Raw genomic sequence first — 13,794 nt, forward strand, 5'->3', positions numbered from 1 at the left:
ACTAGTTTGCATCTATGTTTTGCAAACATAAAAATGCTGCAATGGGCCACATGATTTACATAATTAGCTTAAAGTCCCTGTATTGCAGTTAAGGTACATTTTTAAAAGTTTTTAAGAGAACATTTAATTAATCTGGTTTTAATTATCATACTTTAAACCCTTTAGGATGATCCTGTATGTCTGCTGTGATTTCCTGATTAAACATGATGAATCTCTCAATCCTAAAACTGGACATAGACTCAGAGTCTGACGTTCAGGAGATTCACAGTGAAATGATCACAATCTGGGTCTTGTACTCAGAACAACAATAAAGTTTGATCATCTTCTGAATGTGATTGGTGCATATTCCACATGAACCTCCTCTTCAACTTTCTGTAAAAAAGTGCATAACACAAGACATAGTAATGTGATATAGTTTTTAAAGTAACCTTTACTTAAAAATCTGATGGTGCTGTTGTGTTTGATATTTACTGTATGTGATAGATCGTTATACTTTGAAACGGCATTACCACCACATAAGAAAAAATAAATAAATAAATAAATCAATTATAGTTCAAGTCCAACTGAAATCAAAATTGACCCTATTTACTTTATTAGCGCATATTACATATTACTGGTCTTGTGGTGAAAAATGTATCTGTGCAAGGTAATACACAGAAAAAAATTGTTTGCCGTCGTAATCTTTAATCAAAGTCTGAAAAGTTACTTCTGGTCTGGAATGGCTGATGATCTATGTTTGACGGCTTGGGTTAAGAAACGCATAACCACTCCCCTCAAACCATTAGTCTGCTATGATTGAGAGATGGAGAGGAGGAGCGCTGAAGTAAAACCCTGCCCTCTGTTCAATATTCCGTTTCACTGGGAAATACGTCACAGCACTGGAGAAAAGTCGTTTGCAACTTCAGGTTCACACGGACTTTAAATCATAATTATGACAAAAAAGTTAAAGTTGTTAAATGCCAAATTATGACACACGCAAGTCAAAATTTTGAACTTTTTAATGTGTAAATGTCATAATATCGTCTTTTTGTCATAATTATGATTTAGCAAAGCATGATTTTTATTTCTTATCTGGTAGAAATGGGCTTCAGTATTATACAGAGAAAATCAAAAGCGCATACTGATCTACATCTGAAATTATGTAAATACTCAACAAATTAACAATAATTGTCTCACCGATTTCTGTGTGTTTCTTTTGTCGAATGTCGTCTCAGCGTAAGTGATCTCGACTTCACAAGTGTCTTCTGTTTGAAATTATAGATGCATTAAAACAACAAAACTCAATCTTAACTAGATCTGGTTCTTCACAATATTTGTTATTATTATGAATTTCAAAGTTAACACCAAAGTAACACTGGAAGTTTCCATTAGCTCTATAACTTTTTCCTAAAAGAGTGTTTATCATTACATTTATACAGACACATAAATCAAACCCAAATGGGAAGTTTAACAAAGAAAAGTATTTTACATTCTTTGTGTTCAACAAGCATAACCAAAGTTATTATTCATATTCATATATTTTAGAGCACCAGCCTCATCCTTACAGATTATATTCATACAAATGAACTTTTCTGTTTTTGCATTTCCAGTGTTGATTCAGTTTGAGAAACCTTTGTTTGTGTGAGATGAGTAAAGAGCGATACAGTGTCATTATATACAATTAGAAATAGACATTTATTATGACAATGAAAATTATGGGAATCATTTTGATTAAATGATAAAATAGGGCTATTAGTTAAATGGAGAAGATAAAACTTGCCATCTTGATCATTTTTTCTGTGTTTCCTGCAGATGCAGAAGATCCCGACAGCAGTTACAATCAACAGAAAACCAGCAGCAGCTGCAGCAGAGATCAACACTATCAGAGACACTGAGACTGGAGGAACTGAAGGAGAGGAAAAGAGAGACATTAGTGTAAGTGAATGAGTCTGATATAACAGAAGACAGAGATCAGGTCAGTAAATACACACATATATCATCAGTGCTGTGGTACCTGCACATGTGTGACAGAGTGTGTTGATGTCCAGATGTGTGGTCTGGTTGCTGATGGGATTGTTCAGCACACAGCTGTAGGTGTTTTTATCCTGATATTCCACCTCCAGAGGTAGAGAGAGACTGATGCTGAGATCACACACACTGATGCTGGACAATACACTGATTCCTTTGTACCAGGAGAGAGTCGCATCACTCACATTCAACACTGATGAACACACCAATGAACAATTCGATGATAACAATGACGAACAGTCTCTGGTAATGCTAGGAGTGGGCAGATGAGCTGGAAAACGAGAGAATCGAGAGAAACATGAACTATCAGTCTATTTTAGGTGTTGTGAATTGTAGTGAAACGTTGTAATAAATTCCGTGTTGAGTGTGTGTTTAGTGTGTTGATGGTCACTGACTGTGTCTGTCATCTATAAAATGATGTAACATCTGAATATGTAAATAGAATATGTGAACGTTTGGACAAATGATCTTTACTCACCATAGACAGAAACATTGAATGATTTTAATGACTCTTTTATTCCACTTATCACTAGTCTATAAACTCCAGCATGTTCAGTTGTGGTGTTTGTGATGATCAGAGATCCAGTTTGATTGTCCAGCTTCAGTCTGTCTCTGAATCTTTCAGTAATATTATATATAGAGAAAGTTAGCTTGTTTTGTTTTATTCTAGCTCTCAGAGAGATTTCAGATCCATATTTCCACCGTATCTGATCATCTTCATGTATTTCAGTAACATTAGTGTATAGAGTAACAGAATCTCCCTCCATCACTGACACTGAATCACCAAACACACCTGATGAACAAAACAGATTTACACAGATTACGGCCACTGATGGTTTACAAAGCCTGAAATCAGCAAAAGTTTACATGTAAAGTTGAGAATATCCAAAACAAGCAGAAACACAAAACAAAATATATCAACCTTATTGGTGCAGCACATCCATTTAATTTATTTTAAAGTGTAGTGAACAATCAGTGTTTAAAGTTTCAAAATGTATTGACAATAAATGCATGATAATTATTGCAGATTATAAGTACAGTTTTAATTGTGCTGGATATTTTAATAACATTTTTAAATAAATTAGATATTTAGAGCACTGGATAGTCTGCACTGTAAGTTTGCTGCACATTTTGACTAGTGAATTTCCATGAAGTTTGTAGATTAATAGCCGCAGAAATATTTTTAAAAGGACAAACAATGGACTGATATTCGAAAGCTCAATGGAAAGTTCACACTTTCTGTACATTTACATCCACTGTAGAGATTTCCATTATATCCATCACCATTTCCAGACCTTAAAATGTCATAGTAAACCTAATCCTAATCCCAAAAGAGACTGCATTCAAAGTTAGTAGATCTTGTATTATGTTTATACAATATTTATAATTCCTTTCGTAAATAAAAGCAGATGAAAATAATCATTCTAATTTACACTGAAACGAAGAAAAAAAAACAAGCCGTAAAAATGCGTTTATAACTTACCAGTCAGACTCCAACAGTAAAAAAAGAGCAAAACTAACATGTGAAACATTTTCTTCAGTGGTTCAGTGTGTGATCTAACAGCAGAACTGTTCAAGTGTTGTGTGAATCCTCCTATGCAGTGTTTCGCCCTCCTAGTTCACACATTGCATTTGCATATGATTTAAGGTTATAGTTCTTGTGGCCCTTAAGATTTGAACTGTTCTTGATGGATAAAAAAATATTCTTTATTTTTATTAAAGGTTTTAGGGTTTATATTAAAAGTAGGACCGCCTCAGTGACAGCTTTTCTTCTGAGAGCGTAGTTACCTTTCAAATGGCTAAAAGTTGAAGAATATTGTGTGAATTGTGGAATTTCGTAGTGAAATGGAGCCTAAATTTGTGATTTTAAAATCTGTATTTATTCTAAATTTTAGTGAATGGAAAAACCAGAGTACAAAGTTAAAAGCGTGTATGATCTCACAGTACTGGCTTTACTGGGGTTTATCTTCTGAGTCAAACTGAAACCTGCTGCCGTTATTTTTCTAAATGTGCTTTGATCCGTTGGGTGGACGAACATGTGTCGGTGACTCTGGGCATTCAGTGCATGAGTGTTTAGTTTGTAGGTGAAGAGTTTCTTCCTGTGCTTCTACTATAAACAGCTTTTCTGGCACTTTAATCTACTGGGGAAAAAACATGAGAAACTGAGGGAGAAAAACAATAGCATATTTATAAGTCACACTTTAGTTTAGGGTCCAATTTTCACTAACTGCATACCATTGTCAATAAGACATGAAATAGGCCTAAGATCATCGAGATTGGACAATGGATGATTGGAAGAAAGTTGCCTGTTCTGAAAAATCAAGATTCCTGGTGCATCACGTCAATGGCTGAGCGCGTATATGTCTATTACCAACAGAGGCAATGGCACCTGGATGCTCTGTTGGACCGATACAGGCCGGCGGTGGCGGTGTAATGCTGTGGGCAATGTTTGCAATGTTTTCTTGGGACACTTTAGGCTCCATTATCCCAACAGCACAATCAAATTATCTGAACATTATCAGATTCTCAATTAAATTATCAGGTATCTGAACATCATTGCGGCCCAAGTGTATCAATTTATGGCAACTGTGTTCCCTGTCGGTGATGGTTATTACCAACAGGATAATGCATCATGCCACACTGCCAGAATCATCATGGAGTGGTTCGAGGAACATGATGGTGAATTTCTGTTAAAGCCCCACAGAAGTGCCTTGGAACACGCAGCTTTGTATGATACGTTGACATACATTTTTGGAATTTGATTACATAATCCAGATTACATGTAATCAGTTTCTACCCAGCTCTGCATATTATTATAAACATCAGAGACGTGACTGTGAGAACAGCAGTAACTATAGCGCACCCTATCGTGTAAAGTTAAGATATTCTTAGAGAGATGTGATTTTCTGCTTTGGACACTAGAGAGCGGTGATGAGCTGAATTTGCCAATTTTCTCTTTACACAAGAGTACAGAGACAGTGAAGGGTGGGATCAATATTTAATAAAGTTAGTATATTTCCATGCATGTTAAGCTAAAAATAGAATATACATTTGAGTTTTTGAATGTTCTATATTTGTTCATGAATGTTCATATTTTGACTAGGCCTACTATTTGTGAACCACTAAATTAAACTAGAGCAAAGCAACAAAAAAACAATGTGGCACAAAGAAAGAGAATAGACGAAAGTAAAAGATCCTTGCAGAGAATAAATATGAATTAAAGGTGTAAATCAGGGCCCATATGAGCTCTCCAGTTAATTCTGTTTTGATCATAATTTTTTGCTTACATTTGCATACACAGGCTCCTCTGATTTCTGCAAAAATCAGCAGGAACCTGCTCATGCAACAGTTTAATAACATAATATATATCAGGGTTCGACATTAACACTTGTCTGGGACAAGTGGATTTTTTGAAGGGGCAAATGAAAGATAATTTTACATGCCCAATCGGACAAGTATCCTGATTAAAATGTCAATATCAAAACAAAACAAAAAAGAAGAGCGATAGTGACATCTGGTGGTCAGAATTGTTTTCAGAATCAGAATCAGAATCAGAAAGAGCTTTATTGCCAAGTATGCTTGCGCATACGAGGAATTTGTCTTGGTGACAGCTTCCAGTACACATACAATATAAAGTGACAAGACAAGTGACAAGTAACATAGGTATAAATAAAAAAATAGAAAAAATAAAAATAAAATAAAAATAAAAGATTATAAATTATAAATATATATAAAGTTATAAGGTGCTATAATGAAATGTCTGAGGGAAGTATTGCACATGTTTGTTCCACAGTAGGGGAACATTAAGTGTTCATGAGGTAGATGGCCTGGGGAAAGAAACTTTTCCTGTGTCTGGTTGTTTTTGTGCTCGGTGCTCTGTAGCGTCGACCAGACGGTAACAGTTCAAACAGAAAGTGTGCTGGGTGTGACGGGTCCAGAGTGATTTTGCGAGCCCTTTTACTCACTCTGGATGAGTGCAGTACTTTGAGTGTGGGAAGGGTAGTGCCAGTGATTCGCTCAGCAGTCCGAACTATCCGCTGTAGTCTACGGAGGTCGGTTTTGGTAGCAGAGCCGAACCAGACGGTGATGGAAGTGCAGAGGATGGACTGGATGACAGCTGAGTAGAACTGTACGAGCAGCTCCTGTGGCAGGTTGAATTTCCTCAGCTGACGCAGGAAGTACAGTCTCTGTTGGGCTTTCTTCACAATAGAGTCTATGTGAGTGTCCCACTTCAGATCCTGAGAGATGGTGGTGCCCAGGAACCTGAATGACTCTACTGCAGTCACAGTTCTGTCCATGATGGTGAGTGAAGGGAGTGCAGGGGGGTTTCTCCTGAAGTCCACGATCATCTCCACTGTTTTGAGCGTGTTCAGCTCCAGGTTGTTATAACTGCACCAAAGAGCCAGCTGCTCCACCTCCTGTCTGTACGCAGACTCGTCACCGTTCCGGATGAGTCCGATAACAGTAGTGTCGTCCGCAAACTTCAGGAGCTTGACAGAGGTGTCTTTAGAGGTGCAGTCATTTGTGTACAGGGAGAAGAGCAGTGGTGAGAGAACACATCCCTGTGGAGCACCGGTGCTGATGGTGCGGCTGTCGGACGTGATTTTGCCCATTCTGACTAGCTGTTGTCTGTCTGTCAGAAAGCTGGTGATCCATTGACAGATGGAGCTAGGGACAGAGAGCTGGGTCAGTTTGGTCTGGAGCAGTGATGGGACGATGGTGTTGAAGGCAGAACTAAAGTCCACGAACAGAATCCTTGCATAGGTCCCTGGTTTGTCCAGATGTTGTAGGGTGTAATGCAGTCCCATATTGACCACATCATCCACAGACCGGTTTGCTCTGTAGGCAAACTGCAGGGGGTCCAGCAAGGGTCCAGTGATGTCCTTCAGATATGCTAACACCAGTCTTTCGAATGACTTCATGGCCACAGATGTTAAGGCAACAGGTCTGTAGTCATTGAGTCCTGTGATCTTTGGTTTCTTCGGGATTGGGATGATGGTGGAGCGTTTAAAGCAGAAAGGGACTTTGCACTGCTCCAGTGATCTGTTGAAGATCAGTGAGAAGATAGAGGCCAGCTGGTCAGCGCAGGTTTTCAGACAGGCTGGTGAAACACCGTCTGGGCCTGGTGCTTTCCTTCTCTTCTGTTTCCTGAAGATCTGACGCACATTATCCTCACTGATCTGAAGTGCAGGGGGGGAGGGGAGGGGGATGGCTGGAGGTGTTGATGGCTGTGTAGAGAGATGGTCAGGGCGGGTATGGGGTGTCTGATCGGGGGTCTCAAATCTACAGTAAAAGACATTCAGCTCGTTCGCAAGATGCTTGTTGCTGTCGATGCTGGGGGATGGTGTCTTGTAGTTGGTAATGTCTTTCAGGCCTTTCCACACTGATGCAGGGTCGTTGGAGTAAAACTGGTTTTCCAGCTTTTTGGCATAGCTCTTCTTAGCCACTTCAATCTCCTTTGTCAATGTGTTCCTGGCCTGATTATACAAGATCCTATCCCCACTCCTGTAGGCATCTTCTTTGACCTGACGAAGCTGTCTGAGTTTTGGTGTGAACCATGGTTTATCATTGTTGAATGATAAGTAAGTCCTGGTAGGGATGCATAAATCCTCACAGAAACTGATGTATGATGTTACAGTCTCTGTGAGCTCGTCCAGATCGCTGGCAGCAGCTTCAAAAACACTCCAGTCAGTGCATTCAAAACAGGCTTGTAAGACCTGCTCTGTGTCGTTGGTCCATCTCTTTACAGTCCTTATTACTGGCTTAGCAGTTTTAAGTTTTTGCCTGTAAGTTGGTAGAAGATGAACCAGGCAGTGATCGGAAAGTCCTAGAGCTGCTCTGGCGACGGAGCGATATGCATCCTTTGTTGTGGTGTAGCAATGGTCCAAAATATTATTGTCTCTGGTGGGGCATGTAATGTGCTGTTTGAATTTAGGCAGTTCACGTGTGAGTTTTGCCTGATTAAAGTCTCCGAGAATGATAAGAACAGAGTCCGGGTGTTGTTGTTCTGTTTCTGTGATCAGATCAGCCAGCTGTTGCAGCGCCGTACTCACGTGTGCTTGCGGTGGAATGTAAACACTGATGAGAACGAGCGAGGAAAACTCCCGCGGCGAGTAGAACGGCTTACAGTTAATGAAAAGCACTTCCACATCAGGACAGCACATCTTCCTTAACACAGTTACATCAGTACACCACCTTCTGTTGATGTAAAAGCATGTCCCACCACCGCGCGTTTTCCCCGTTGACTCCATATCGCGATCCGCTCTGAACAGCTGAAAGTCCGGTAGATGTAACGCGCTGTCCGGAATGGCTTCGTTCAGCCAGGTTTCCGTGAAACACAGAGCAGCAGAGTTGGTAAAGTCCTTGTTTTTGCGTGAGAGCAGAAGTAGTTCGTCCATTTTGTTAGGGAGAGAGCGGACATTCGCCAGATGGATGCTAGGCAGCGCCGTTCTGAATCCGCGCTGCCTGAGCTTAACGAGTGCGCCAGCTCGCTTCCCACGCCTGCGCGTCTTATACTGTTTCCACAGTGCAGCGGCGCAACCGACGACAATGTTCCGCAAAACGCCAGAAGAATCAAAAACTGGTTGGTGATCAGTTGGTGTGCACTGCCGAATGTTCAGCAGTTCGTCCCTGGTATAACTGATAGCGAATGACAAACATAAAACAGGACAAACTAACAAAAACAGTGTAACAACTGGAGAGCTCAACACCGAGGCAGCCATCCGCGGCGCCATCTTGGATCGTATGTCTAACAAATTTTTTCTTTCTCCACCATGTCTAACAAATTTAGCCTGGCAAGCAAGACCTACATCAAGATGTTAGGTCTGGCAATTCAACATTGGCACGGCTCAATCCGAGGGGCGGGATAAACGGTTGTCTCTCAAAATCCCTCTGCACGCAATAGGATAGCGCTACAACCAATCAGAGCAATGAAGATCGGCTAGTTGGTATATTAAACTTTTGCCGTATCCAGTCGGATACTGACTTAATGACTTAAATGCCGTTCTTTGCTCTTTTCTCAAAGAAACTCCAAGTCCTCCAGAGTCGCAGCCAAAGCCGATTCGAAAGACCGCTGTTCGCCAGCAGCAGGAGCCATTCTTTGTTTTCAAGTAGCAGGGAACCGTCGTAACTCTGTCGTCATTATGTTAAGCCCGCCCCGCCTACTCTATACATGATGTGATTGGCCTGACCTGAGTTTTGTTTTCCCAGCTCGAAAGTCAACAAAGTCACACTGGCTGCCGCTAGGGTGCGTCTAGATTTCTAGGCTATAACAAATTACCACGAAGCAGAAAAAGCATGTGACCAAACACAGCTTCAGAAATCTGAGACACAGGAGTGGAATCAATCTGGGATCAATACAGTTCTATCTAATCTCATCTAAATTAATTTGTGCCAGTGAGACCACAACTCATGTCATGTGTAGCCTGGTCAACATATTCACATATTGATCAATATAAAATATACAATTATGTTATCATAATTAGTAATTCAGGCGAGTAGTTAAAAAAACAGAACACCCAATATATATATATATATATATATATATATAGTTATGATATAAGAAAGTATAGGGTTAAATCATTTACAAATAATGCCTCCTCAATAATCATTTCCCTTTTTACACATCTAGTTTGGCGACTAAGCGCAAATTTTTTTTCAAACCAGATGTTCTGACCTTCGGATACTGCATTACATTCGAAACTTTAAAATCATCAATCACGTGGTATTGTCATTTCAATACAAGCATCGTTACAGTGTTTGATACAAATTAGTCATGTCAAGTCATCTTCGTTTATATATTAACAGAAAACTCTTTAAGTTCTTTCTGTGTAAACTTCAAAAACGCAAACCCATGAGAACGCTGATGGTGTGCACATGCGTATTACGAGTTCAGTCTATAGGTATGTGCGTTTGAATATATGTGCACAGACGTGTAGTCCTTCCCTAAAAGCCAAACCTCAACAAACTACTTGTCTGGCCTTAAAATTAATAATACAGAATTTTTAACGCTTCCACGTAGCCACGCGAAACAGAATTATCCCGACAACACTCTATCTGTAGAGAGGTAAAGGGAGGGAGACCTTCACAGGGGAGAGACTAGTCATTTCCAGGACTACTGATACTTCAGGACTGCGTTTGTCGCCGCGTCCAGGCGCAGGTCCTTCATCAGATCTGGATACGGCCTGGATCCGGCGGACTGCAGTAAATCTAGGGATAAACAGAGAGACTAATGTTAGGGTAGACGCCATCCTTCTTATGATGTAACGAGTACATCAGGATTTATAGGAAGTGTTCCCGGTTCCGGCTGATCTAATCTATGCAGCCTAACGTTGAATTATTAAAGTCTATAATGTGTTATGTGTATGCTCGGTCAAAGAGATGTGTTTTTAGTCTAGCTTTGAACTGACAGAGTGTGTCTGCTTCCCGGACAATGTTAGGAAGACTGTTCCAAAGTTTTGGTGCCAAATAGGAAAAGGATCTATCACCAGCAGTCAATTTTGATATTCTAGGTATTATTAACTGGCCGGAATTTTGAGATTGCAATAGACGTGAAGGACTATAATCCATTAAGAGCTTGCTCAAGTACTGCGGAGCTAAACCATTTAGTGCTTTGTAAGTAATCAGCAATATTTTAACATTTATACGATGTTTAATAGGGAGCCAATGCAGTTTTGACAGAACCGGGCTAATATGGTCATACTTCCTGGTTCTGGTAAGAACTCGAGCTGCTGCGTTTTGAACCAGCTGTAGTTTGTTTATTAAGCGTGCAGGACAACCACCCATAATACCATTACAATAATCTAGCCTTGAGCTCATGAACGCATGAACTAATTGTTCCGCATTTGTCAATGAGAGCATATGACGTAATTTAGATATATTTTTAAGATGGAAAAATGTGGTTTTACAGATACTAGACTCGTGACTTTCAAATGAAAGATTGGTATCAAAGAGCACACCCAGGTTCCTAACCGACGACGAAGACTTAACAGAGCAGCCATCAAGTGTTAGACAGTATTCTAGGTTATTACGTGAGGACGTTTTTTTTCTCTGTTTTTTCAGAATTAAGTGGTAGGTAATTTTGTGAATTGGTAAGTTTCGTATCATCAGCATAACAGTGAAAACTAATTCCATGCTTCCTAATGATATCTTCCAAGGGTAGCATGTACAGAGTGAAAAGCAACAGTCCTAGTTATGAGCTTTGTGGTACACCATACTGAACTTGTGATCAATGAGATGAATAGTGCTTTGAAAACTGTGTCGGAAAAGTGACGGAAGTCTACCGTAAGGCTCAATTTATACTTCTGCGTCGAGTCAACAGCATAGCCTACGCAGAGTCGAGTACCATACGCCGTTCCCTTTGTCGTACCTCCCCAAAAATGGAACTACAGTTCACAACAACGCAGACTCATCTGATCTCATTTTTCTCATCTGTTTAATCTGAGCTTGCGGTTGCAGAGGATTCCCTCTTTGTGGAAAACATCATGCCTGGTTTCTGTTCCCAAAAGGAAACATCAGACAGAGCTCAAAGACGACAAACCCATCGCCCTCACCTCTCACACAATGAAGACACTTGAGAAACTGGTCCTATCTTACATCAGACCTAAAGTGTGCACATTCATTGACCCTCTACAGTTCTCATACCAGCCCAACATCAGTGTAGATGATTGCCTCATCTACATGCTCCAGAGGGTCTATGCACATCTTGATAACCCTGGTGCAACTGTAAGAATTATGTTTCTTGATTTCTCAAATGCATTCAATAGCATTCAGCCGGAACTGCTGGTGAGAAGATGAGGAGATGCCGGAGGAGCTGGAGCTTGTTTTCTGGGTCACTGACTATTTTACTGCCAGACCACAGTGTGTGCGGTTCCAAAAATGTGTTTCGGAGACTGTTCTATCACCTTTCCTGTTTAGTCTTTACACATCCGACTTCCAATGTAACTCTGACACCTGTTTTCTTCAGAAATACTCAGTCAGCTGTCGTGGGCTGCATCAGTGAAGGTTGTGAGGGGGAATAAAGGAGCACAATCACTTTGTGGGCTGGTGTAACAATAACCAACTTAACATCTTAAAAACTAAAGAAATGGTCATTTACTTTAGAAGGTCGAGGCCCAAACCAGATCCATTCTCCATTCAGGGAACAGATGTGGATCTTGTCTCCAACTAAATACCTAGGAGTGCAGCTGGATAACACACTGGACTGTTCCAGCCACATGGAGGCAGTATAAAAAAGGTCAAAGCAGGCTGTATTTTTAAAAAGGCTGCGATCTTTCAACATTCGCTAACCTCTGTGGTGCACCTTCTATAAGACTGATGTGGCTAGTGCTTTCTTCTTTGGTGTGGTGTGGTGTGGTGTGGTGTGCTGTGGAGAGGGCACACACATCTGACAGGAAAAGTTTAATAAACAAACTGATTAAAAATGCAAGCATCATCAATGGCATCTCACAAGATGTACCTGGTGTGTCGGTTAGAACACGACAGAGAGGGAAGTAATCATTTTTTACTGATTTAATATCAGTTATGCAAATATCATCATCAGAGGAGGAGTCAGCCTGTACAATTAACAAGTAGTAGAAGTTGGAGGACTGCAGTGGACTCTGGAGGGCTTAGGTGTTAGAGTCAGTGAGGCTTCCTTTGCCGCATCCAGAGGGAATTAATCGTTCTCCTAATCTCCTAATCCTAATCATGTAATTGGGATGAGTGCAGATCAGCATGTGAGGATTAATGAGAATGATACGATGCGTAAGCAGGTCAAGCACATTAGCAAAGAAACCTGAGGTACAGTCAATGAGTCCTGTCTTAATCGGAGAGTGGTTCATAAGGGGTTTGGTTCAAATATTTTGACGCTTGCATAATTTTTTTGATCTCCTCAACCTGGTTTTCTACATTTCCTGCAGGTGCAGAAGATCCTGACAGCAGTTACAATCAACAGAAAACCAGCAGCAGCTGCAGAGATCAACACTATCAGAGACACTGAGACTGAAGGAGAGTAAACACGAGACAGTCATTAATGTAAGTGAACGCATCAGTCTGATCTACAACAGAAGACAGAGATCAGGTCAGTAAACACACACATATATCATCAGTGCTGTGGTACCTGCACATGTGTGACAGAGTGTGTTGATGTCCAGATGTGTGGTCTGGTTGCTGATGGGATTGTTCAGCACACAGCTGTAGGTGTTTTTATCCTGATATTCCACCTCCAGAGGTAGAGAGAGACTGATGCTGAGATCACACACACTGATAGAAATATACAGAAATTGAATAAAGTTGTCAAATGATCTGCACTGCATAAATTATAAATTAAGTCCATACTGATAAATAATAACTACCAGCATTATGCCACAGATACTGCTGATTGAGCTGAAGTTGTACCGAATATTCAAGAATATTTGAAGGACAGGACAAATAATCTTTACTCACCATATTCGGAAACACTGAATGTTTTTGATGTCCATTTATCTCTAGTTGATAATCTCCAGTATGTTCAGTTCTGGTGTTTGTGATGGTCAGAGATCCAGTTTGATCGTCCAGCTTCAGTCTGTCTCTGAATCTCCCATCAGTAGCATCATCATATGAGGAGATGATTTGCTTCTTTTTCTTTATTTTAGCTATTTGAGACTTTTCAGCTACTTATTTCCACAGTATATCATTGCCATCACGTATTTCGGTATCATCAGTGTATTAAGTAACTGAATCTCCCTCCATCACTGACACTGAATCGGCAAACACACCTAAAGAACAAACAGATTTACACAGATTAAGGCTTCTGAGAGTTTTATCTTT

General features: G+C 40.3%; 1 protein-coding gene across 1 annotated transcript in view; it reads left to right on the forward strand.

Moving 5' to 3' along the window:
* LOC311084749 (uncharacterized protein) overlaps nt 1-13,327 on the forward strand; it is a 55,862-nt gene extending 42,535 nt beyond the window's left edge. Inside the window, exon 7 of the transcript XR_014606585.1 lies at nt 12,906-13,327. The gene's annotated coding sequence lies outside the window, so the exon portion shown is untranslated. The remainder of the gene's footprint in view (nt 1-12,905) is intronic.
* Nucleotides 13,328-13,794: the final 467 nt, after the last annotated feature.

This window comes from Abramis brama, assembly GCF_963993115.1.
Source record: "Abramis brama genome assembly, chromosome: 6".
Classification (NCBI taxonomy): domain Eukaryota; kingdom Metazoa; phylum Chordata; class Actinopteri; order Cypriniformes; family Leuciscidae; genus Abramis; species Abramis brama.